The sequence below is a fragment of the Heptranchias perlo genome, chromosome 12, assembly GCF_035084215.1.
Source record: "Heptranchias perlo isolate sHepPer1 chromosome 12, sHepPer1.hap1, whole genome shotgun sequence".
Taxonomy (NCBI): domain Eukaryota; kingdom Metazoa; phylum Chordata; class Chondrichthyes; order Hexanchiformes; family Hexanchidae; genus Heptranchias; species Heptranchias perlo.
In genome coordinates, this window is record NC_090336.1 from 44,803,649 (window position 1) to 44,830,388 (window position 26,740).

The 26,740-nt window shown below is 43.0% G+C and overlaps 1 long non-coding RNA gene across 1 annotated transcript; it reads left to right on the top strand.

Annotated features, from left to right (window-relative positions):
* The first annotated feature begins 2,802 nt into the window (after positions 1-2,802).
* Positions 2,803-26,740, top strand: LOC137327722 (uncharacterized). Its single transcript, XR_010964529.1, has 3 exons — positions 2,803-2,944; positions 19,899-19,962; positions 26,415-26,740. It is a non-coding gene; the product is annotated as an uncharacterized lncRNA (long non-coding RNA).

Below are 26,740 nucleotides of genomic sequence, written 5' to 3' on the forward strand. Positions count from 1 at the left end.
GAGCCCGGCTCCAACCCGCCCACTTCCGGGTTTCCCACAGACGTGCTAACATGCGCGCGCAGCCCCCGCATGTGGGAATCCCGCAGGCAATTAAAGCCGGCGGGGTGTCACTTAAGCTACTTACTTAGGAATTTCAGGTCATTTAGAGACCTGATTAAGGAGATATTTTACATGGGGTGGGATTTTGCAAACAACTGGGACTGTTTCCCGTATTGGAGGAAACACTCCCAGTTGAAATGGACGTGTTGCAGCCATCAGCCTGTGGCAGCTGCAAAGGTCCATTTGACAGGTGGTGGGGGGAGACCCTCACCCATTGCAAGAGGCCACTCTGTCACTTTGGACAAAGTTTGGCCTCCACCACCCTCCTCCTAACAATAAAATTCACCAACTTGCACACTTACCCCGGTGTCCAGACACATGTACCTACCTTGCGGACCCCCTCAGATGTACATCTTCCGGATGGGGGCTGCCGTAGCTGCAGTCATGACCTCCTCGGAGGGCGAACAGCATCACCAGCCTCACCAGCCTCGCTGGCCACGCCGTCCACCACTGACACGTGGAGCTCCACAACACAGTGCTGTGACACATCCACCTGCACAGCAGGAGGGAGGGCAACCGCAGAGAGAGATGCGTCACAGAGGGCACTACCCTCGCCACAGTGTCCACAGACCGAGGCTCAGCTTCCTGGACCTCTCTGAGCAGCAGTGCACACGGAGGCTCAGAGTCACTCGACATGTAGTGTGGACATCTGCAGCCTCCTTCATGCCGAGCTGCTCCCGGCTGGCCCGAGTACCATATTCTTACCTGTCGCTGTCAAAGTCACCACTGCCCTCAACAGCTTCTCCTCCGCATCCTTCCAGTGTGCCACCGGGGACATCGCCGACGTCTCTCAGTCGTCTGCACAAAAGAGCCCTGCAAATACACCTACACCCACTCTGCAGTGACACAATGGGTGGCATCAGGTGTGGGTCTTCATTGTGATCCTCAGGAGAGGGGATTATTGCACAAGCCAGACAGGATTCGCAAAGATGTGGCAGGAGTGGTGACAATATAATATATGATGTGAGTTGCTCAGAAATTCAATATAAGTAAAAACCATGACAAACCCTCAAACACCCTTGTGCATCCCCTTCATGCTCATGACACGTTTGCCTTACGCTGCCTACTGCACATATGTGATGCATGCCCTGTGGCTGCACCACAGGTAGTGGCAGGTTGAGTGAGGCTGACCATGAAAGAGATGCATGAGAGGGTAAGTATGAGATAGAGCCATGAGATTGTATGAGGATTGGGTTGAATGGTAGTGGCGGGATGAGTGCTGGCGAGGTGAGTAAGTGCAGGGAAGATGAGGATGAGCTTTGAGTGGGTGTGAGGGGTGATGTGACAGAGTTGTGTTGGCAGTGCAGAAGGAGATGTGGTGTGGGGGCGGTGATGTGGCAAACGGAGTGTAGGGGAATGAGTAAATGTACTCACTTTGGCTGACCTACTGAGGTCATTGCATCTCCTCCTGCACTGTATGCAGGCGCGCGATATGTTGGTGGTGCAGGTGATCTCCTCTGCCACCTTGAGCAAAGCCTGCTTGGTAGCAGAGGCAGGCCGCTTCCTCCTGCCCGCCAGGGGGAAGATCTCTGTCCTCCCCCTCCTCCTCACCCCATCCAATGATACCTGGAGTGAGGCATCATTAACCTGGGAGCAGCCTTCCCCCTGGGCTGCTCCATGCTGTAATTTCTCCTATTTCTTGCAGCATCAGTCAGTGGAGGACTGCCCCTTTAAATAAGGCTCCTCCAGCTGACAGACCTTACTGCACATGCGCAGTCCGCCCGCCGCGCAGCTCAGCAGCGGGGAAACCGGAACAAGAGGTAAGTGGATCCAATCAGCCTGCGATTGCCCGCGGGGCAGACTGATTACACCTGGCGCGTTACCCACGCGCCCAATAGACCCCATGCCGCGAACCCGCCGCCCTGGTAATATCGAGCCCTCGGTGTTAGTTGAGGGATAAATATTGGCCAGGACATTGGGGAGAACTCCCCTATTCTTCTTCAAAATAGTAACATAGGATCTTTAACATCCACCTTAGACAGCAGACAGGGCCTCAATTTAATATCTCATCCAAAAGACAACACCCATATCTGTGCAATGCAGTACTCCCTCAGTGAGCGTCAGCCTAGATTTTGTGCTCTAAATCCCTGTCATGGGACTTGAACCCACAACTTTCTGACGCAGAGGCAAGAATGCTCCCACTGAGCCATGACTGAATCAACTAATTATTCCTTAAACCAACACATGTCTGATTTGGATCCACTGATTATTAACGAATAAAAATCAAGCTGCCAAACAACATTTCAAAAAATGCATTAATCATAGTTATTCAGATTTCTTAAGAGGCTCATAGTGAATTGTACTAAAACCTTGCCTCTGTTCAAGTGCAAAACTTTATTACATCTACGGAACATTTCAGTTCAGGCAGCTGACTAATAGCATGCAAAATAGAGCTCATCTCTCTGGAGTTGGTGTGGGTCAGTGAGCTATGGAGAGAATAATATCTAGTTTTAATGGTGAAGAAATTGCTCTTGGATTAACTGACAGAAATTTAGAGGCTGCAGCTGTATTCATTGAAACCAATTAACCATCAATATGTTAAATACCCAAACACTTTATAGCCAATTATCTTCTTGTCAGCAAATGAAGTATTTTAATAGGTATTCTGTATCAGTATGGATGTACTATTGCCATTCCAAGGATACTTTGAAAACTGATACTGATTAAGAGTGAAGATCATTTTAATTCATCAGAGCAAGTTCTGTTGCTTTCTGAATGTCAGTGGGATGAGCAATGCCAATTTATTGCCATAGTGCCTGAAGTATGTTTTCTGTGGACCACAAGCAGTTGACTTATGCAGTTAGCAGAGGGGAGGGTTCAAGAATGGTCAGTTGAAATGTTAATGGTAAGTACAACTATAATAGTGTTGATATGTATCAAAGGAAAATATTTTGTATGTGCCTGTAATTATTTATGCATATCACCTGAGATAACAGTGTAGAAATATATTTTCTAACTTTGCAACCAGAGGTTGGACACTGGTTGAGACTGCCCAGACTGATTTTTACTTGATGTCTCTGGTAGCCTTCCATACATGATGCCTGGGCTGGATTGAACCTGGATTCCAAGGTTAACCCTTTGAAGACTTATTATTTCTGCACCAAAACATTACCATGTTTATTTTGGCTGAAGTGTATTTTATGAGTTTGTGTTCTATGATTTTATTTAGTTCTCCAGTTGTACTTTGTATCCATATTTACAGAAAATATATTTTACATGTGAATGTTTCATCAAAAGGATCTGCTGAGATTTAAACCTGAAAAGGTCTTTCAAGTTTCTGAGGATTAAAGTGCACCATTATAGTGCAACATATTACCAGAAATGAAAGTATTTAAGGTGACCATGTGTATTTCATAACCAGATAGGTAATCAATAGAGCAAAAGCAAAATACTGTGGATGCTGGAAATCTGAAATAAAGAGGGAGAAGGAGGAGGGGAGAGAGAAAAAGGGGGGAGAGACTAGAATAAGTAATTACTTTATTTTTTAAAAAAATGATCACATCTGTACTGCAAGACATACCTCCTGGAGTCTTCTCATTGCAGTTTATAGACATGCTCCCAGCATATCTGCCACTAATTGTGTAATATTTAGCTTTGCAATAATTTGTCAATAATATTACAGTTCTGGTACATGGTGTAAATGAGAATGTAATGAAGCATACCAGACTGATCAAAAACATTTTAATTTCATCCAATGAGCACATGGAAATATGATGTTTAAGGATAGAGTGGCTACATGTCAGATAGAAAACATAGTTTGATGGTCACTTGCTTTAAAACAAATCCCTTTGCTTTATTTGTGATAGCATGCAACAATAAATTTGCTTTTAAATATTCCTGATGTATAATTCCATCATCACAATCAGTCCATAATAATGTATTGTTGCCGTGTACAGTATTTTGGGAACCAGGAAGAATTTGCACACAAGGGTATAAATAGTGCCAAACTTCAAATCTCAATGCTGTACAGATTGGTATTGTAAGCCATCTAGTTTCTTATGCAAAGTAACTTTTTTAAAATAAGGAAACAAGCTCCATCCACAATCTGTCCAATTTAATATTAGTTTGTGTCAGTTGTCATCTCCATATGATCCCTGACTTTGTCATCATTTGTGACTGGAAATACAGCACAGATACAATGGCAAAATAAATCTTTTTAAATTAAGCATATGACTTTTCTCCCAAAAGACAGAAATCTGTCCTGACTAAACACAAGTATTCTGAAGTGAACTAACATTTTTCTTTTTAAATTATAAAATTGAATTTCTACAATTCAAAAGGGATGAGATGATATTAGAGAACTGGGTTTTAGATAATCTCACAACAGGCATATTATTAGCACACAGCATATTTTTAAAATAAAAATCTTATGCCAATTCAACCTCATTGCAAACTGTGCTCAAGTTATTACATTTGCTCCTTTTTTAATTTTTTTTAAAACAATAGACTATTTTCTAGGTTGAATTAATTTTGATTGGTAGGCAGATTTAAAAAAACATTTAAATATTCATAATGCTTCATTACATATGTGCATGTTGCAGGGAAAACCTGATTTCCCAATGGTTCATGAACCTGGACAAAAGTCAGACAAAGAATGTCACGTGTACACAGTAGTTTCGTGAATCAAAAGTGATTATTTAATGATTTAAACAATCCACCTTGGAGTGTATGTCCACAGATTTCTGAAGGTAGCAGGACAGGTAGATAAGGTGGTTATGGTGGTATACGGGATACTTTTCCTTTATTAGCCGAGGCATAGAATATAAGAGCAGGGAGGTTATGCTAAAACTGTATAAAACATTGGTTAGGCCACAGCTTGAGTACTGTGTACAGTTCTGGTCAACACATTACAGGAAAGATGTGATTGCACTAGAGAGGGTATAGAGGCGATTTACGAGGATGTTGCCAGGGTTGGATAATTTTAGCTATTAGAAAAGATTGAAAAGGTTGGGGTTGTTTTCTTTGGAATAAAGGAGGCTGAGGGGAGATTTAATTGAGGTATATAAAATTATGATGGGACTAGATAGAGTGGATAGGGAGGACCTATTTCCCTTAGCAGAAGGGAGAGTAACCAGGGGGGGGTGTAGATTTAAAGTAATTGGGAGAAGGATTAGATGGGAGCTGAGGGGAAATTTTTTCACCCAGAGGGTGGTGGGGGTCTGGAACTCACTGCCTGAAAGGGTGGCAGAGGCAGAAACCCTCAACTCATTTAAAAAGTACTTGGATGTGCTCTTGAAGTACCGTAACCTACAGGGCTACAGACCAAGTGCTAGAAGGTGGGATTAAGCTAGATAGCTCTTTTTCAGCCAGCACGGACACGATGGGCCAAATGGCCTCCTTCTGCTCCGTAACTTTCTATGATCAAGCAATACATACAACCTTAAAAAAACAAGGGTTTTTGCATCAAGGCAGTTAGTGATAAGCTCTGCGTGGCACTTGAGGTCGTGTTCTTGTTGTTGGACATCTTTTATTATTCATTCATGCCGGGCTACGGGGTTACAGATTGCGCTGGAATACAATTCCTGTAGACGAAGCTGTAAAGAATCTACTATGATGTCCCATCTTTATATAAGTTTTTCTAGTTGCGGGGGGGGATTAATGTTAAGGGAAGTTCCATTTTGGCCAATCACCCACTGTTGCTGGGCCTTGAAAGTCAACAGGCCCCATTGATGGACAGTTGTCTGTTGTGCATCACTCAACTTCCTGAGATGTTGAACCATATCTCATCCTTCAACCACGATCTGTCTCTTCTCACTTGTTCCAGACCATGGAACGTGTCAGCCTCCCGTATCAGTGTTCAAACCCTCTCAAAGCTTTGCTTTGCTCAGACATGGATCAGTTCTGTTCTGTGCTGGTTCAGTGGTTTCTGCAAAATACTGTCCTTGCATTTTAAATTCACAATTGTTCAAGGGGTTGTTAACCCCTTCCCTTCAATGTGTAAAACTGAGTGCCATATGACTGGTGATTTATTAAGCTAGACATACCCGCCCTACCACTACCACAATAACTGAAGCATTCTGACAGCCAAGAAAGAAATACAATATACCATGGTTTGTCATCCTTATAGCTTTTTGCAGCTAAGATCTAGACATATCATTTATCTCAAATAGTTCTTTTGGGTGTACAGGATATTGACAGGGACACTGCATCAGGCAGTGTTCACGTGTTTGCCTAGGCTGTCCACATTCACATCAGGAGGGAGGAGGGTAATTTCTCAACTTCCAGTTGGTCATATTGTCACCAGTCTTTGTCACCCCAGCTCTTGCTCAATTTAGGGTACACCAGCATTTTTCATTTGAGGTCAGTTCCTGAAAGGAGTTGTTCTGAAGGAACTAGGTTCTCTGAGACCATTGGCATTTCCCATCATTTTTGTTACTTTGTAGCCTTCTATAATGGCATTTTAGGGTAAGTGATTTTTCTGAGGCAAAGCTCTTTCTGGACTTCCACTTCTTGGGTGGTGGAATGTGCCTGTGCAGTGGGTATCTCAGATCATACACCTATTTTTGTCTCCCCTTTTTACTGAAGGCCTCCCGTCTCACTGATGGTGCAATCCCCATGAGGCAGTATAGCGACAGTGCAAGAGTCAGTTTCAAAGTCCCTATGGTGATCCTAGGGGATGGATTGAGTTCAGCATCAATTTTGTATGTATGGCTCAAGCATGACCATACTGGGGTACAGTACTCCACAATTGAGTAACATTGGGCATGATTAGTTGCTCAGAGTGTTTTGGGGTCAGCTCCCCATTTCATGACCGGACAGATGGTCTGAGAAAGCAGGGCAAAGACCAAGGGAAGACTAGATTAAACTGCATTTATTTCAATGCAAGAAGTCTGATGGGCAAGGCAGATGAACTCAGGGCATGGATGGGTACATGGGACTGGGATGTTATAGCTATTACTGAAACATGGCTAAGGGAGGGGCAGGACTGGCAGCTCAATGTTCCAGGGTACAGATGCTATAGGAAAGATAGAGCAGGAGGTAAGAGAGGAGGGGGAGTTGCGTTCTTGATTAGGGAGAACATCACGGCAGTAGTGAGAGGGGATATATCCGAGGGTTCGCCCACTGAGTCCATATGGGTAGAACTGAAAAATAAGAAGGGAGAGATCACTTTGATAGGATTGTACTACAGACCCCCAAATAGTCAACGGGAAATTGAGGAGCAAATATGTAAGGAGATTACAGACAGCTGCAAGAAAAATAGGGTGGTAATAGTAGGGGACTTTAACTTTCCCAACATTGACTGGGACAGCCATAGCATTAGGGGCTTGGATGGAGAGAAATTTGTTGAGTGTATTCAGGAGGAATTTCTCATTCAGTATGTGGATGGCCCGACTAGAGAGGGGGCAAAACTTGACCTCCTCTTGGGAAATAAGGAAGGGCAGGTGACAGAAGTGTTAGTGAGGGATCACTTTGGGACCAGTGATCATAATTCCATTAGTTTTAAGATAGCTATGGAGAAGGATAGGTCTGGCCCAAAAGTTAAAATTCTAAATTGGGGAAAGGCCAATTTTGATGGTATTAGACAGGAACTTTCAGAAGTTGATTGGGAGAGTCTGTTGGCAGGCAAAGGGACGTCTGGTAAGTGGGAGGCTTTCAAAAGTGTGTTAACCAGGGTTCAGTGTAAGCACATTCCTTATAAAGTGAAGGGCAAGGCTGGTAGAAGTAGGGAACCTTGGATGACTCGGGAGATTGAGGCACTAGTCAAAAATAAGAAGGAGGCATATGACATGCATAGGCAGCTGGGATCAAGTGGATCCCTTGAAGAGTATAGAGATTGCCGGAGTAGAGTTAAGAGAGAAATCAGGAGGGCAAAAAGGGGATATGAGATTGCTTTGGCAGATCAGGCAAAGGTGAATCCAAAGAGCTTCTACAAATACATAAAGGGCAAAAGGGTAACTAGGGAGAGAGTAGGGCCTCTTAAGGATCAACAAGGTCATCTATGTGCGGAACCACAAGAGATGGGTGAGATCCTGAATGAATATTTCACATCGGTATTTACGGTTGAGAAAGGCATGGATGTTAGGGAACTTGGGGAAATAAATAGTGATGTCTTGAGGAGTGTACATATTACAGAGAGGGAGGTGCTGGAAGTCTTAACGCGCATCAAGGTAGATAAATCTCCGGGACCTGATGAAATGTATCCCAGGACGTTATGGGAGGTTAGGGAGGAAATTGCGGGTCCCCTAGCAGAGATATTTGAATCATCCACCGCTACAGGTGAGGTGCCTGAAGATTGGAGGGTAGCAAATGTTGTGCCTTTGTTTAAGAAGGGCGGCAGGGAAAAGCCTGGGAACTACAGACCAGTGAGCCTGACATCTGTAGTGGGTAAGTTGTTAGAGGGTATTCTGAGGGACAGGATCTACAGGCATTTGGAGAGGCAGGGACTAATTAGGAACAGTCAGCATGGTTTTGTGAGAGGAAAATCATGTCTCACGAATTTGATTGAGTTTTTTGAAGGGGTAACCAAGAAGATAGATGAGGGCTGTGCAGTAGACGTGGTCGACATGGACTTCAGCAAAGCATTTGACAAGGTACCGCATGGTAGGTTGTTACATAAGGTTAAATCTCATGGGATCCAAGGTGAGGTAGCCAATTGGATACAAAATTGGCTTGACGACAGAAGACAGAGGGTGGTTGTCGAGGGTTGTTTTTCAAACTGGATGCCTGTGTCCAGCGGTGTGCCTCAGGGATCGGTGCTGGGTCCGCTGTTATTTGTTATTTATATTAATGATTTGGATGAGAATTTAGGAGGCATGGTTAGTAAGTTTGCAGATGACACCAAGATTGGTGGCATTGTGGACAGTGAAGAAGGTTATCTAGGATTGCAACGGGATCTTGATAAATTGGGCCAGTGGGCCGATGAATGGCAGATGGAGTTTAATTTAGATAAATGTGAGGTGATGCATTTTGGTAGATCGAATCGGGCCAGGACCTACTCCGTTAATGGTAGGGCGTTGGGGAGAGTTATAGAACAAAGAGATCTAGGAGTACAGGTTCATAGCTCCTTGAAAGTGGAGTCACAGGTGGATAGGGTGGTGAAGAAGGCATTCAGCATGCTTGGTTTCATTGGTCAGAACATTGAATGCAGGAGTTGGGATGTCTTGTTGAAGTTGTACAGGGCATTGGTGAGGCCACACTTGGAGTACTGTGTACAGTTCTGGTCACCCTATTATAGAAAGGATATTATTAAACTAGAAAGAGTGCAGAAAAGATTTACTAGGATGCTACCGGGACTTGATGGTTTGACTTACAGGGAGAGGTTAGACAGACTGGGACTTTATTCCCTGGAGAGTAGGAGGTTAAGGGGTGATCTTATAGAAGTCTATAAAATAATGAGGGGCATAGATAAGGTCGATAGTCAAAATCTTTTCCCAAAGGTAGGGGAGTCTATAACGAGGGGGCACAGATTTAAGGTGAGAGGGGAGAGATACAAAAGGATCCAGAGGGGCAATTTTTTCACTCAAAGGGTGGTGAGTGTCTGGAACGAGCTGCCAGAGGCAGTAGTAGAGGCGGGTACAATTTTGTCTTTTAAAAAGCATTTGGACAGTTACATGGGGAAGATGGGTATCGAGGGATATGGGCCAAGTGCAGGCAATTGGGACTAGCTTAGTGGTATAAACTGGGCGACATGGACATGTTGGGCCGAAGGGCCTGTTTCCATGTTGTAACTTCTATGATTCTATGATTCTATGTTGGCCAGTTTCTGGAGTATACAGTTCCTGGAGTTGTTTGTTCAGCATTCATTCTATTGTGACCTCAAGGTACACTGGATACTCAAGTCAAGAGTATCTCCACTCATACCTCAGAGACAGCAAAGTGCACAATGATCACCTCAACACTGAGGGGGGATAATTGGACACAGCCTGTTTTTGGGCGGGGGTAGCACGATCCGCTATTACTCCGCACCCAATGGCCCCTGCGCAGGCAGGACAAGACTTTCCTCACGCCTGAGGACTTACCTGCAATGTGTGTTGGAAATCAGCGTTGAACGAGGATTCAATGCAATTTGCAATTTCCACCAGCAGGGGGAGCTCCAATCTCTTAAAGGCAGGTTGTCTGTTAGAAATCTCTTAAAGGTAGCTGGTACCTGTTATTTGCTGAAAATAACAGTCTGCTGTCTGCACGGAGTCTGAACAGAGATCAGACATCGCACATGTAAAGCACAGATGCAGGTCCCGTCCCTATGTTTACACACTGATGAGTTCTGTTAAAACATTGAATAAAGGTTGTGCACCACTAAATCCCACATCCTCCAATCTGCACGCCAGACCTCACCAATCTGAGTTTGTACCAGGCCTGCGAGGGTGCGTGCACCAAGTTTCTCTGCTCATGCAACAGGGGCCTTGGTGCAAAAGCTGGACAGAAAGAGGGAACATGCTATATCAACGGAGAAGGGAAGGGAAGGGAAGGGAAGGGAGGGGGGGGTAAGAGGCCCTCCAGACATATACCCAAAAGGCAGTAGGGGATGAAGTCAATGCCAGGCGCACAGCATCATGAACATGGATGCGGTGCAGGAAGGAGGTCAACTGTCAAGTGGTGTCTCCTACCAACTGCACCATGCACCACACCCCCCATCCCCCACTTACCAGCAAACTCTTTCCATCAGCACTCAACTCTTCCAACCAGATGCTTCCTCTCACCCTTACACATTACCACTGTTTCAAGCCGCCCACCAACAACTCGCAGGCCACACACACTGGCAGCTATTCAATCATGACAGGCACACGTCCTGCTTTCTTGCAGGAGAAGGTGGCGCATATCAAGAGGCAGCAAGTGGCGGTGGCAATGAGCCCCTTGAGCCTGTTCCACTATTCAATGAGTTCATGGTGGACCCGTGACCTAACTCCGTATACCCGTATTAGCCCCATATCCCTTAATACCCTTGGTTCACAGAAATCTATCAATCTCAGATTTAACTTTCACAAGTGAGCTCGCATCAACTGCCTTCTGCAGAAGAGTGTTCCAAACTTCTCCCATCCTTTGCGTGTAGAAGCATTTTCTAACTTCACTTCTGCACGTCCTGGCTCTAAATGTTAGGCTGTGTCCCTGCGTCCTAGTATTCAAGTCCAGGAGACCTCCAGAAACAGCCAGAAGCAATGACCCAGCCACTAATCTGTAAATCCTGCATAACGCTGGTGGGGGGTCCTCCAGGCACTCTTAAGAAACGTTCAGATGGTTGGGGTTAAGACTGTGCACACTGATTGAAGCCAATTTCTCCCTACTTTTCATGATCTCAGCGGTCATTATCTGCGCCTGCGCTAACTCCTATACCAAGATGGCATCTGGCGCACGTCACCCTGGAAACGTGCGTGCGCATCCAAGATGCCATCTTGGATGTCGGAGAGGCCGTGAAGTGCCAAAACAACGGGCACTACAAAGCCTAATTTAGCGCCCAGAGACACTAAAACACTGAAATGTGGACAGGCAACTGGACATAAAGGTATATCTAGTGAACAATTACCACACTTCAGGACAAGAACACAGGAGCGGCAACTCAACTTTTTCCACTCCTGTAGGGAGACAACACAGATACCCAGGCTATGGAGACAAGCCAAGGTAGTTGCAGTACTCAAACCGCATAAAAGGCCACAATTCTGCAGCATCATGAGTGTCCTGGGAGGAAACTGGCTTGGTCAAGTTGCAAGCTTACAGGGGCTGTGTTTGCTGATCAGTCAGCTGCTTACAACACTTTGTACCATCATGCATTTATCCTGAAACTGGCAAGAATGTTGAGAAATAGCAAGATGGTCCAGATCATCACCTCACTACTCCAGAATCGATGTTTCTTTGTTGAGATGGATCATCAGAAAAATCAGTGACCTACTCAACAAAACTGATTGCCCCAAGGTTCAGTGCTAGCATTCCTGCTGTTTAATGTCTACACAAATGACCAACTGGAATTCCCCAACGTGCAAAGGTTCATCTATGCAGATGATTTCATTGAATTATAGAAAGGTTACAGCACAGAAGGAGGCCATTCGGCTATTCAAGGGCGGGCCAGCTCTACGCAAGAGCAATCCAGCTAGGCCCATTCCACCGCCATATCCCCGTAGCCCTGAAAATGTTTTCCTTTCAAGTATTTATCCAGTTCCCTTTTGAAAGCCACGATTGAATCTGCCTCCACCACCCCCTCGGGCAGTGTATTCCAGATCCTAACCAATCACTGCGTTTGTATGTAAAAAAAAATTTCCTCGTCCCCTTTTTGATTCTTTTTCAATCGTCTTAAATCTATGTCCTCTGGTTCTTGACCCTTCCGCCAATGGGAACAGTTTCTCTCTATCTACTCTGTCTGGACCCTTCATGATTTTAAATACCTCCTCTGTTCCAAGCAGAACAGCCCCAGCTTCTCCAGTCTATCCACGTAACTGAAGTCCCTCATCCCTGGAATCATTCTAGTAAATCTTTTCTGTACCCTCTCTAAGGCCTTCACATCTTTCCTAAAGTGCGGTGCCCAGAACTGGACGCAATACTCCAGTTGTGGTCGAAACAATGTTTTATAAAGGTTCATCATGACTTCCTCGCTTTTTGTACTCTATGCATCTATTTATAAAGCCCAGGATCCCATAAGCTTCTTTAATCTCTTTCTCAACCTACCCTGCCACTTAAAATAATTTGTGCACATATACTCCCAGATTGCTCTGTTCCTGTATTCCTTTTAGAATTGTACCTTTTAGTTTATATTACCTCTCCTCGTTCTTCCTACCGAAATGTATCACTTTGCATTTTTCTGAGTTAAATTTCAGCTGCCACGTGTCCTCCCGTTCCACCAGCCTGTCTATGTCCTGTTGAAGTCTATCACCATCCTCCTCACTGTTCACCTACACTTCCAAGTATTGTGTCATCTGCAAATTTGGAAAATGTGCCCTGTACACCTAAGACCAAGTCATTAATATATATCAAGAAAAGCAGTGCTCCTAGTACCGACCCCTGGGGAACACCACTGTACACCTCCCTCCAGTCCGAGAAACAAACGTTCACCACTACTCTCTGCTTCCTGTTACTTAGTCAATTCTGTATCCATGCTGCTACTGCCCCCTTTATTCCATGCACTTCAATCTTGATGACAAGCCTATTATGCGGCACTATCAAATGCCTTTTGAAAGTCCATAAGCACCACATCAACCACATTGCCCTCATCGACCCTCTCTGTTACCTCATTAAAAAACTCTGTCAATTTAGTTAAACACGATTTGTCTTTAACAAATCCGTGCTGGCTTTCCCTAATCAATCCACACTTGTCCAAGTGACTGCTAATTCTGTCCCGGATTATCGTTTCTAAAAGTTTCCCCACCACCGAGGTTAAACTGACTGGCCTATAGTTGCTGGGTTTATAGTTTGAACAAGGGTGTAACATTTGCAATTCCCCAGTCTTCTGGCACCACCCCCATTTCTAAGGATATTTGAAAGATTATGGCCAGTATCGCCACAATTTCTACCCTTATTTCCCTCAGCAACCTAGGATGCATCCCATCCGGACCTGGTGACTTTAAGTACTTTAAGTACAGCTAGCCTTTCTAGTACCTCCTCTTTATCAATTTTTAGCCCATACAGTATCTCAACTACATCTTCCTTTACTGAGACTCTGGCAGCATCTTCTTCCTTGGTAAAGACAGATGCAAAGTATTCATTTAGTACCTTGGCCATGCCCTCTGCCTCCATGAGTAGATCTCCTTTTTGATCCCTGATCGGCCCCACCCCTCCTCTTACTACTCGTTTACTGTTTACATGTAGAAGACTTTGATTCCTTTCTATGTTGTCCGGTAGTCTATTCTCATACTCTCTCTTTGCCCCTCTTCACTTCCCCTCTGAACTTTTTATATTCTGCCTAGTTCTCACTTGTATTATCAACCTGACATCTGTCATATGCCCCTTTTTTCTGCTTCATCTTACTCTCTATCTCTTTTGTCATTCAGGGAGCTCTGACTTTAATTGCCCTACCTATCTCCCTCGTGGGAATGTACCTAGCCTGTACCTGAACCATCTCCTCTTTAAACGCCACCCATTGTTCAATTACAGTTTTGCCTGCCAATCTTTGATTCCAATTTACCCGGGCCAGATCAGTTCTCATCCCACTGAAATTGGCCCTCCTCCAATTGAGTATTTTTACTTTAGAATGGTCCATGTCCTTTTCCATAGCTATTCTAAACCTTATGATACTATGATCGCTGTTCCCTAAACATTCCCCCACTGACACTTGGCCCGCCTCATTCCCTAGAACCAAGTCTAGCAATGCTTCCTTCCTTGTTGGGCTCGAAACGTACTGGTCAAGAAATTCTCCTCAACACACTTCAAAAATTCCTCCCCCCTCTTTGCCCCTTATTATTACTATCCCAGTCTATATTAGGATAGTTGAAGTCCCCTGTTATCACTACTCTTTGGCTTTTGCACCTCTCTGTAATTTCCCTGCAAATTTGCTCCTCTATCTGCTTCCCACTAGTTGGTGGCCTACAGAATACACTCAGTAGTGTAATGGCACCTCTATTGTTTCTTCATGCATCGCCACCCAATTGGACATTCAGCATATCCGAACTGACTCAGAGTCTACTTGGGGAATACTATAGTACATGGTCCCTGATTGCTAGCCCTCGGAAGACAGAAATATGCGCCTTCCACCTGAAACGCCGTCAGGCCAAGATAAAACTCCAGGTAACGTGGTACCATGGCACATGAAGTAATCGGAGCTCAGAAATTCTACAGCAGTGTAATCCTGTAGGCATTTTTGACCAGACCATTTAGTACCAATTAACAGGACTCAGCCATGAAACTAAGAAGAAATTTTAAAGAGACAATTTACAAGCTCATGTTTGATGCTACCCACATTTATTGTTGTAAAATATAAACTAACAATTCAATTTTAATTATTTGGTGATCTCTTAATATAGCAGAGACATAATAAAGCTGCGTCTACTCTGCTCAAGTAATCTATCTTGACTTTTACCTCAGACGAACATTCCCTACTGATACACTGCTTTCTTTTTTCACACCTGTCAACTATCCAGCCATATGAATGAATTTGCTAGTTTGTATTGTGGTCCAGTGCCCACTAGGAACCAAGCTACGAAGACCCAAATATGATCCTTTTAGAAACAGCATTAGGGCTGAATCAAACCCAAATTCTAGTAGGGAAATCTCAATGTGTTGTTGGAGCAGCTGTAGCAGATGTGTCACTAAGGTCAAAATGTCTTCATGGTATTGGTACCAGGTATGACATTGAATTGTGTTAACCCAAGAAACAGTGATCTAAGAAATCAATAGTATTCTCAGCAGAGCTATATTTTACTCATGCTGATTATTGGAAGATGTGTGTCCCCTTTTTAATCGAATTGATTTGCAGAGGATTACTCCAGATCCACATTTGAATTCAACCCTAACAGTAACCTAAATCTCAATCAATTTCTCTTACTGTGCTATCAAATCCACTTAAGCAGTAAATCTTGTTGAGATTTTACCATGCCCTAACCTGAAAGCACGGAAGAATACCAAAAATTCAAGACTTGCGTGTTCTAGGTTGTCTTTAACACCCAAGAAGTTTTCTCTAGCATCTACGATGGCATTGTTTAGTATTAGGAACTTCACTGTTTCTATTGTTTCACTGACTGGTATAAGGAATGAGTATTTTTGTTTTTTGTGAGATGACTTCTTTTTGCAAAAACCTAACATTTAAGGATTATGAAGTGAAAACTCGCTCTAAAATGGCAAGCTGCTGTCCTGCATTTTTGTTTTGCTTTGAATGGACCCTTCTGAGACCCCTGAAAGTGGCAGGTGGCACATTATGTTGATGCTATCCTATCAATAAACTACACCCTCTATTGCATAAGAAGGCCCTGAAATTGCTCAGCCGTTCCAGAAGACTCCCATCATAAGTTTAGACCCAGTTCAGCCAGGCTCCGCAGATGGGGCCTAAGTCTTCTGGTTGAAGGAGGCAGGGACACTCTAAGTCACTAGTTTCCATGCCCCGGCCATCGGTCAGGACCCAATATAGTATTGGCGCAAGTACTGTTGGGCTCACTGGCATACTTTGCCAAAACTGGCAGAAGTGGGTCTCGCCTTAGGCTCACCTGGTGGTCCAGGCTTACACTGGGGTCTGTGTTCCCACAGATCAGATAGGGAGAATATTTTTCTTGTAATTTTTTTAAAGCAACTTCCTGACACAAGGGATTGCTAAGGGCAGCAGCATCAGCGGGACTGACCTCCTACCCCTCTCGCCCCAGGCCAGCAAGCGAACTTTAGCAGGGTCAGTGATATATGCAATATGAGTGTAGTTGCCAGAGTTGTGCCCCTGAAGTTTCTCTGGGCCAAAGTCTTCCTAAGCATTTTGTGTCTTCTCTGTATGATACGGTCAGTTGCCCACACCCATAAGGAAACATGACAAGAAAGAATTTGCATTTATATAGCACCTTTCATGACCTCAGTATTTCCCAAGTACTTTACAGCCAATGAATTACTTTTGAAGCATAGTGATTGCATTTATGGAGGCAAATACAACAGCCAATTTGCGCGCAGCAATGAGATAAATAACTATCCGTTTTTAGTGATGCCTGTTAAGGGATAAATGTTGGCCAATACACTGAGAACTCCCCTGCTCTTCTTCGAATAAAGCCATGGGATCTTTTATGTCCATCTGAGACAGCAGACGGTGCCTCGGTTTGACACTGCATCTGAAAGACGGCACCTCCGACAGTGCAGCACTACCGCTACTACAATGAGGTGTCAGCCTAGGTTATAGGCTCAAGTATCTGAAGTACCAGTTCAAGCAAAAATTGCATTGGGGTCCTAAATGCACCTTAGGTCCGCAATTTACAGCAGGATCCTCAGTCGCCTATTTCAAGGCCCCCTCCAAAATTGCAGTTGGTGTGAAGACGGCGGAAACTGGGTGGTAGCAAGATGGAACTCTGCTTCATGATCTCCATGATGAATGAACTGTCTAAATAATGTTTAGTGAGGAAAAGATGGTTGTTTGAAAAGTTGGGAGCTCTTGGACCTTTTTTTGAACACTTTTTGAAACCGCAATTAATTTAAATATTTAGAAAGTATGGACACTCACTTGTGCATTTTAACTTCTGGGAGAAAGGCTCTGGCTATACTTGTAACCAGGCAGAACTCTCATCTGGGCAGAAGAATCAGTGGATTGATTCCCTGAAGGATATTAGTGAATCGGTATTTATGACAATCCAAAAGGTTTCATACTTTTTTCCTGGTGTTAGCCCACAAATTACCAGTCACTGAATTAAATTTCACAGTGTGCATGGTGGGATGTATCTGTGTTGCTAATCCAGTACCATAACCACTATGCTATTACATTTGTTTCTTTATTTGATAATTATGTGCTGATGGAGAATATATATAGCTCCATTTAGGTCTGTCTCTTCTTTGTCAGAACTGAGATATGAGTGAACATTAACGGTGTGAAATGACTATGCAACGTTTGAAATAAAAACAGAAAATGCTGGAGAAGCTCAGCAAGTCAGGCAGCATCTGTGGAGAAAGAAACAGAGTTAACATTTCAGGTCGAAGACCTTTCGTCAGGACTGGAAGATATTAAAAGAGTTAAAGTTTTTGAGCAAGTACAGAGCCAGGGAAAGGGGAGGAAAGAACAAAAGGGAAGGTCTGCGATAGAGTACTGGGTATGAGTGATTAAATGACAAAAGGGATGATGGTGCGAGGCAAGGAAGGTGGTAATGGGACAGGTTAAGAAACAAAAGATTGATCAGGAGTAGCTGCAAATGGCAGCAGCAGAGCCATGACCAGACTAGCTGACCGAAAAAATGGGTGAAGTGGTTATGATCTGAAGTTATTGAAATCAATGTTGAATCCGGAAGGTTGTAAGGTGCCTAAACGAAAGATGAGGTGCTGTTCCTTGAGTTTCATTGGAACAGTGTAAGAGGCCAAGGACGGAGAGGTCAGAGTAGGAGTTGGAAGGGGAATTAAAATGACAAGCGACCGGCAGGTCAGGGTCACGCTTGCAGACAGAGCAGAAGTGTTCAGCAAAGCGAGCACCCAGTCGGTGTTTGGTCTCCTCAATGTAGAGGAGACCGTATTGTGTGCAGTGGATACAGTATAGGTTTGAAGTTCACTCACTGGGTTAGAAACCACAGACTTTCAATAGTCCCTTTGTGTCTATGGGGTCAAGAGAGAGTGTTTCTTGTCTGCAATTAATGACCTGCTAAATGGAACTGTGTTCTCAGAATTCACATGTTTTAAAGCTAAAAGGTACCACCATTTCATTAGCAGAATGTTTTTTAGTGTAGAAAAAAAACAGGCATTTTATTTTTCATGAGGAATGTTGGGCACATGTTATTAATAGTCAGTCTTTCAGTCTAGTCCCTTATATTGGCACCCAGTTACTTCCTGTGGAACCTCCCTCCAGCCAAATGACATACAACTCTCAAAGTACCTAGTAACTGCTGTTCCTATTGTGTCATAGAATTCCATAGGATCAGAAACAAGCATTTGACCATGCTGGTCTATGCCAGTGTTTATACTCCACACGAGCCTCCTTCCATTATAATTACCTCTTCCCACCCTGCCCCCATATCCCTCTTTCCTTTCTCCGTCATGTCCTCTCTTTCAAATTCTATTGATATCGACTGTGTTAACCATGGACCAGTCAGTGGGATAGTATCATTCTGAAGCATCTTTCGTTTTTTTTGGTTCATAGATAATTTGTGATGATGAAGTTGAACTTTTGGCATTTCGATCTCTCTGGAACAAATGTATTTTTTTTCTCCATGCGTGTCCCAAACTCAATATTGGAAAGATAAACTCTTCCTCGGCCTCTACTAAGCATTGTTTTCAAACCCACTAATTGGTAGGCTGGCTAGTTGGGTCAGTGGGGTAGATTTTTAACTTGCCATCTGGGCATAAACTGGCCCTACGGATCGACTGCGTTTTTTAGAAATTGCTTGATTTTCATTCCTATTGATTTCAATGGAAAGGCAAACTGGGCAGTTCTATAAACAGGCAGCCTATCCACAATGACAGTTGAAAATCTACTCCATTGAGTTTATGCAATTATTAACTTTGCCAAAAAGACATTGGTATTCTATCATTCAATCCCTGGCCTGTGCTGAATTAGCTGGTGGCAGTAGGATGACTGTAGTTGGCCTCTGTGCTCTGAGCTAGAAATGGGAAAATTAAACAGAGTTCCCACTCTTGTAAGGAACTGCCATCTAACACTCCAATGGAACAGCACATTGGCGCGTCAACACAATGTACCTCTACATCCCCTTCTACTATTTTATCATACAATAAATCAATTCCAGGTGTGGGAGTAATAATGCAAAAGGCATATTTGTGACTTTTACATAATTTTTGTGGTACAATACTAATCAGGCATGCAATGGTACCAGTTCAATATCAGGATAAAGGTGTTTTTAATCATTTGAGCTGCATTTTGGTTCAAGAATGTAATGCCTGTGAATAGAAATTGAGCACTTATTGTCCAAAAAATATATACCATGTATTGTTTATATCTGCACTTTTAATAAAAGAAAAGATGCACAATGAAGTTTATAATAAGGCGACAATACAATGTGTGTAATTATTGCTCTGAAGCTTATCTCACTGTTCAGAGAGGACTGGTATATTTTCAGAATATGAGACACTGGAGTCATATCAACCTTCTCTATTGTGTTTTCTTGTTTTGTACTTCTCATTGTATTTCTATTTCATTATGGAGCTTGCCATTTTCTGAATTTAAAATTTTCGCTTTCAATCTAATTCAGTGGAGAATTAACAGGTGACTGCTCTGCCACTGCAGCTATCTGAAGTTATTTACTTTTTAATCCCTTCCCTTTCAGCCCCAATGGACTCTGAATGGAAACGCCGCCTCTCGGTATTGTAAGTGACGGCAGAAGAAGGAAGGTAATTGAGAGAGTTTCACTTGACTAGTTTTCCTCATTTGATTCATATTAGCTGTGATAATGTATCCCTGCCTTTTAAACCACTAATAGGAGAATTGAGTCTGTCTCTGATAGTGGTGAAGAGAATGGGATCACTATTTTTAAGTATTGCCTTATTAAGGGTCTTTGAAGAGTGGGGGGGAGATTAGTTAGTCCTCAGTTTTGGAGTCCCAGCTGAGGAAATACCATATGCAGCAGAATTGAAATGATGGTAATGGGGAAACAACAATGATATTTACATCTTTAAGAAGTGCACCACAATTGTACAAGCACCTTTTTGCTTAGATCTTCATTTATTCCAACTGCACTTAACTTGGCTTGTTATCTTAGAGAATAACTACTGAAGCCCAACTTCACACACAGCAATTTTCAATAGCTTGCTGCGGACTTAGAAACTCCATCCTGCAGAATGACTTACTCGAGTTTGGATATAACCAATTTGTTGTTTAATTGACATGATGTGGAGATGCCGGTGATGGACTGGGGTGGACAAATGTAAGGAATCTTACAACACCAGGTTATAGTCCAACAAATTTATTTTAAAATAAATTTGTTGGACTATAACCTGGTGTTGTAAGATTCCTTACATTTGTTTAATTGAAACATTGATGCTTAGAGCAACATCTAAATTCTCATCCTTAAACTGAAATGGTGGTAGTTTCTGCCTGCCACAGTTTGTTTGTCTGATGCATTAGTTCTTTGCTGGAGGAGGAGAGGGACAAAAAAATTCCAACAGTGGCTACAAGCACATTTTGAAGTTGTCTGCAGGTGCAAGTACTCTCTATGTTGTTGCGTCCTCGGGGAAAATCTGGTTACAATATTTGTGCAAGCCACAAATTGCACACATAACACAGTGCTTAAGAGTTAAACCATGATCATTATTACACAGACATCAGATCCATACAAGGATATTGTAGTCCAGAAATCCATTTAAGTGTTTAGTTAGTGCCATCATACTAATGCAATTTTCACATTCTAAATAAAGAACATTAGGTGGGCATTTGTTGAATAAAATATTTCTCTAACTGTTGCTCTGCACATTGGTTTAATAAGACCACAGCTGCCTGCCATCTTTTCAGTTTCTTTATAACCAAATTTAAACATGTGTTGAAACTTTATATAAATAATGGTGGACTTCCTTGTGGATTGATTTAATATAATATAATTGTGGTATCATAATCTACATTGTGCAATGGCATTGTGATCTGGCAAGCTTACTAGTGGATGTAGGGGTTCTCAAGGTTGGAATGTGTCATTTTACTACAGCATGTCATTGTTCTGGGAATACATGTTTAACCAATTAATGCAATCTTCCATAAGATGAGGGGGTTTGGCTTGTTCTGCTTTTGGCATAATATATATTAAGCCCAAAATTCTGTTCCGGACCATTGGTAGAGAGAAGGTGGATCTGTAAGTGTGGACTAGAATTTGAGGTGCCCTTGTCTGGAGGAAGTTCCTAGGCTGCCCTTGGACCCAGTACACCCTTAAGATCTCAACAGATTTCTCGTCAGCTGAGAGGTGGCAGGAGCTCTGCGTAGGTCGATGGAAAGGCCTTGCTTTGGATGAAAGTAATAGATCCCAGTGAGGATTGAATATCTTTAAAATTAATACATAAAGGCTCCCTTTGGAGCTGAAGATATTTTCAACTGGTGGAGCGGACCCATTGGAATTTTGGGCCCATTGTTCTTAAAAAATGTAATAACTGTAATGTTGTACACTTGCTTTATTAATGAAAGAGTGCAATTTGTTTAGGGTGATGCACTGCTGGGCTGTGTGTCCAATTCTTTTTCCCGTACAACACTGCATTGATGCCCTATTGGAAGGACTAGGCATGAAAGCATATCGTACTTACTACTCCAACCTGTCTGAACCACCTGAAGGCTTAAACAAATCTTACCACTGGACTGCACGTGGCCAGATATTTATCTCGTCAAAAAAAAACTTGTGGCTCTAGCCACAGATATCTACTGCTCACCAGCAAACATTATGATGCTGCGAAACCCATGTGAAAATGCAAAAGCCTGTTGATAAACATTTTGTTCTGTACTTTATTTCTCTTTAAAAAAAAAAGACGGACACCCATATCGTTCAAATGGTTTGGTTTTGATTGAGACCAGGTACTTGCTAAGGAAGTTGAAATGGCTGTCATCCATAATGATATACAGCTATACAAAACCCTGATTAGACCACACCTGGAGGACTGTGAGCAGTTCTGGGCACTGCACCTTCAGAAGGACATATTGGCCTTGGAGGGAGTGCAGCGTAGGTTTACTAGAATGATACCCGGACTTCAAGGGTTAAGTTACGAGGCGAGATTACACAAATTGGTGTTGTATTCTCTAAAGTTTAGAAAGTTAAGGGGTGATCTGATTGAAGTTTATAAGATATTAAGGGGAACAGATAGGGTGGATAGAGAGAAACTATTTCCACTGGTTGGGGATTCTAGGAGTAGGGGGCACAGTCTAAAAATTAGAGCCAGACCTTTCAGGAGCGAGATTAGAAAACATTTCTACACACAAAGGGTAGTAAAAATTTGGAACTCTCTTCCGCAAATGGCAATTGATACTAGCTCAATAGCTAAATTTAAATGTGAGATAGATTGCTTTTTGGCAACCAAAGGTATTAAGGGATATGGGCCAAAGGCAGGTATATGGAGTTAGATCACAGATCAGCCATGATCTTATCAAATGGCGGAGCAGGCACGAGGGGCTGAATGGCCTACTCCTGTTCCTATGTTCTTATATCAAGATAAACCTTGATTTGTTTTAATTGTATTGATAACTGAAATTACACAGTTAGTGGTTAGCTAATATATTCACAGAAGTATTGCTGTATTCAGTGCTCAGCCTATCGATTATTTACCACAGATTATTTGTGAGGAGATGCTCTGTCTTTCTCAGACTGATGAAAAGTGGGAGGGATGTCATTAGACTTGCAGAAAAGCTGAAATCCCACTATTTTTACTGGCTTTTACTGCCCCCAGCAGGAAAATCTCTGCAGAATCCGAGCTACTAAACGAGACCATTCCACAGAGTGAAAATATATTTATTTTTCATCACTGCTTCAACTTTGGATTTATTTATTACGTTCATCACGTGAAAGCGAAGCAGCAAAGTACCATCGCTAGGACTCGCCTTTTGGAACTGACACTCCATGTGCACTAATTTTTCAGTTAAGTGTACAAGTCAGCAAACCTTACTGTATTCTGAATGTAAACACAGCCATAACAGAAGAACTAGAAGGTATCATGATTTAAAACGTGTTTGACATCAATTACAGATGGTGTATTTGCCATCATTTCAGAATTGATGGCTTATTGCACGAATATAACATTTAAGAAAAGGATTCGGTTTTGTTTTAAATTACCAAACCACAATCTGTGCACAGTGCAGTATGGTGGGACAATATGGGTCCATCACTCCAGTTGAATATTCCGAAGTATTCATTACCAACTTCATCCAGGAACCAGCATGACTCCCCAGTTCTCAGTGGTATTTAAAGGTCTCCTTGATTCTTCTCATGATTTCTTTGCCAGTCTATAAAACAACAATCTATTAAACGTCAAGCATTTTTGAGCATCAGGGCAATTCCCAACACTATCTCGTGCCTACCGCCACCTTTCACTAGGCTGTCCTAGGGAACGGCAGTAAAAAAGGAAAAGATGGAAAAGTAATGGGGCAGCAATCTGCCCTCCTCCCCCACGGGCATTTAAATGCAGTGGGTAGAGAAGGGATGGTTGGCAGCATTATGGCTTGTACAGGGAAGGGGGAAGTCTAGGAGGAGAGGCAGGAAATTCAGGTTTGGGCAAGGAGGTGGCCAATTCCATCACTATTCTGCTCAATTTGGGGTGGGTGGCAGAGGAAAATCCAGCCTTAAACATTATAGATGAAATAAGTAAGGTGGGGACAAGGCAACTAACTATCGGTTCCAAAGTGAGTCCAGGGTGTTTTTAGATGTCCTCCAGTGTAAAGGTCAAGTAAAGCATGCACAATATAAAGAAAACCATCTGTTTTCATTCAATAATATTTTCTGAACCAAATATACCATTTCCCGTTCAAATAGATACAAATGCAATAAAATATTTTGGAATCATAAATGCGGTGGGTGATAAAGTTACCCACAGTAAACAATGACCAAGCATTTTTTGCTTTAGGTTCTCCCTTTCCTTCCTCTGCTGAAGTCCCTTACAGCTGCTAGGATATTGTTCCACAGGTTAATTGATGCCTGCCACCCTCCGCACTCCGTGGCTGCTCTTCATCCAAACAGCTGTATGACCAGCCAAGCTTGATGATGTTCTCATCGGATACCCACACACTCTTATTTTCCAGCAACAGTCACTGGATAGCTGTCGGAAGCAGGAACCTTGGATAATTCTTTCTCTCTCTTCACCCCCCCCCCCCATCATTATCTGGTTGCGATGGAAGAAACTTTGCCTAATTCATAATCTATATAAGGCATAATCTATCTTTCCTGCATTACAACAGTGATTACATTTCAAAAGTACTTCTTTGGCTGTAAAGTGATTTGGGATGTCCTGAGGTTGTGAAAGGCGCTCTATAAATGCAAGTTTTTTTTTTACCAAATCTAAACTGGTAAAAATTATTCCGGGAATCACTAGCACGTGGAAAATAGCCCAATACTAGGAAAGGAATTTTAGCCAGAACTGAACATCTCATTATTTGCACATCTCTGGAGGAAACACCTTGATCAGAGTAGAAAAGAAATCAATTAAGTTTCACCAGTGGAAAGCTTCTGAAATTAATACCGTGCAGAAGCTATTCAGGGGAATCGTTCTTCCTCGGAAGAACTAAGGGAAGACTTTCAGCAAGAAAATTTTCATCATTAAAGATGTAAGAAATCAGCATTGGATGGACTCCTTGGATTAAAAAAAAATACACAAACCAGGAATTAATAAATTTGACAACTCCTATAGGCATGGACTGAAATTAAAGCCTTTTAACAAAACAAAATTTTTATGCAAGGCCTTTTTCCCCCCAAGTCTCAATTCATTTGCAGTGTCTTCCATGTTTGAATTAGTATTTTAATGCTGTTTGAATAACTGCAAAATTTTGGTTATAGAAACCTCACACCAATTCTGTTGGAAGGGCCTTAATATTGACTTTAACAACTTCAGACCTCAACTATAGTTCCCATTTTCCCGCTGGTATTAGATGCTGGTAAAGTAGCCGGCATTTTCGGGGATGGGGGGAGGTGAACAGGTTGGTATTGGTGGGGGGGGGGGAAATCCCCATCAGAACACTCTGCTTATGGGGTGATCCGTACTTATGGTGTCAACCTACTTTTTCTCTTCCACTAGAATCCTGCTGTACTTTGCCAACTTTTCATGCTTCCCATTCTACTTACCTATCCCCCTTTAGCTCTTCTCACACTTTGTCCTAAATTTTAACTCTGAAAAAACAGGTGGGTTGGGGGGGGGAGCAGTAAAAAACTTTTTAAATCTAAAACCCGCCTATTTCTGGCTTTAACAGAGGCGGGACAAGGGGCAGGTGACCAACCCACTCTTAGGGGGCAGGTCGGTCACTAAAAGATTTCAAGGAGGCTGCGGGCCTCGTTTTTTTTTACAGCTTTTTTATTTTTAATCCCTGGGGGCCAGGATTCCCGGGCCTCCTACATTTCCTAGAAGAGGTGAGAAGGCCCAAAACTGCGGGAGTGCCTTTTTACAGCACTGCCTGTGGGCTCGGAGGAGCAAAAGTGCTTCCCGCAGGCCCAACAAGCCTCCCTGCAGCTACTTTACTCTTTTCCTCCCCACCCTCCCCACCCCCACCCCCAAACCATCACCACCCCCAATCTAAAACTTACTTTCTCGCATCTGCTTCCTGGCTCTTCTCCTACCTGAATGAGGCCTGTCAATCCGGCTGGCCTGAAGGGCGGGAAACCAACAAAAAAATAATTTAAAAAGATGTCCTTGCATCAGGTCGTCCTGGAAACCCGGACTTCTGGGTTTCCCGTCAGGAATTCCCGCCCTCCCCCACCCCCCACCCCTCAACCGTCTTCCCAGCTCCGGGCTATAATTTAGGCCTATGTCTTTTCCTATGTGTGTGTTTTTGCCCCCATCCCCTTTCCCTTGTTCTGATCCCTTTTTTTAATGCTGTACATCTGTATCTTTCAGCTCCGAGGAATGGTTCATGCATGAAAGGTCAACTGATTTGTGTTCTTTCGGCAGATGCTGCCTGACCTACAGAGTGGCTCCAGCATTTTCTGGTCTAGTTTTAGAAACAAAAGGGTGTGTGGCAAGACTAAGTTGAGGGATAAATAGAAGCCATTCCCAGATATAGTGGTCAAACAGCCCATCCTTAATGGTCTTGCATTTGTAGATAAGCCTGAAAAAGGTCCAGGCACAGAGAAAATATTGCGTGGTAATCTGCTGTGTCCCTGTGTTTTCCCCTTAAACAGATCAATTTGGAGCTGAGAGCAGTCAAGAGACAGCAAGGTCCAGCTGAGACCAAGAGATCAAGAAAGGACAGCTTCCGAAAAACGTAAATATAGGGGAGGGTTCCTGGAAGTTGCATTCTATGGCTGGCCAATAATCTAAGCTAAAGTGGTACAGTCATAGAGGACACTGAGACATCGATCTGGTACAGATGATGAAACATAGAGTAGATCCAGTGCTGTGAAAATTCTACCATAAATGGGCAGACATCGGTTAAGTGGAGTTAATGAGGGCATCCGACTCGAAATCTGAGATGGTACTGCAGAGGTACACCCAATCTACCAAAGGT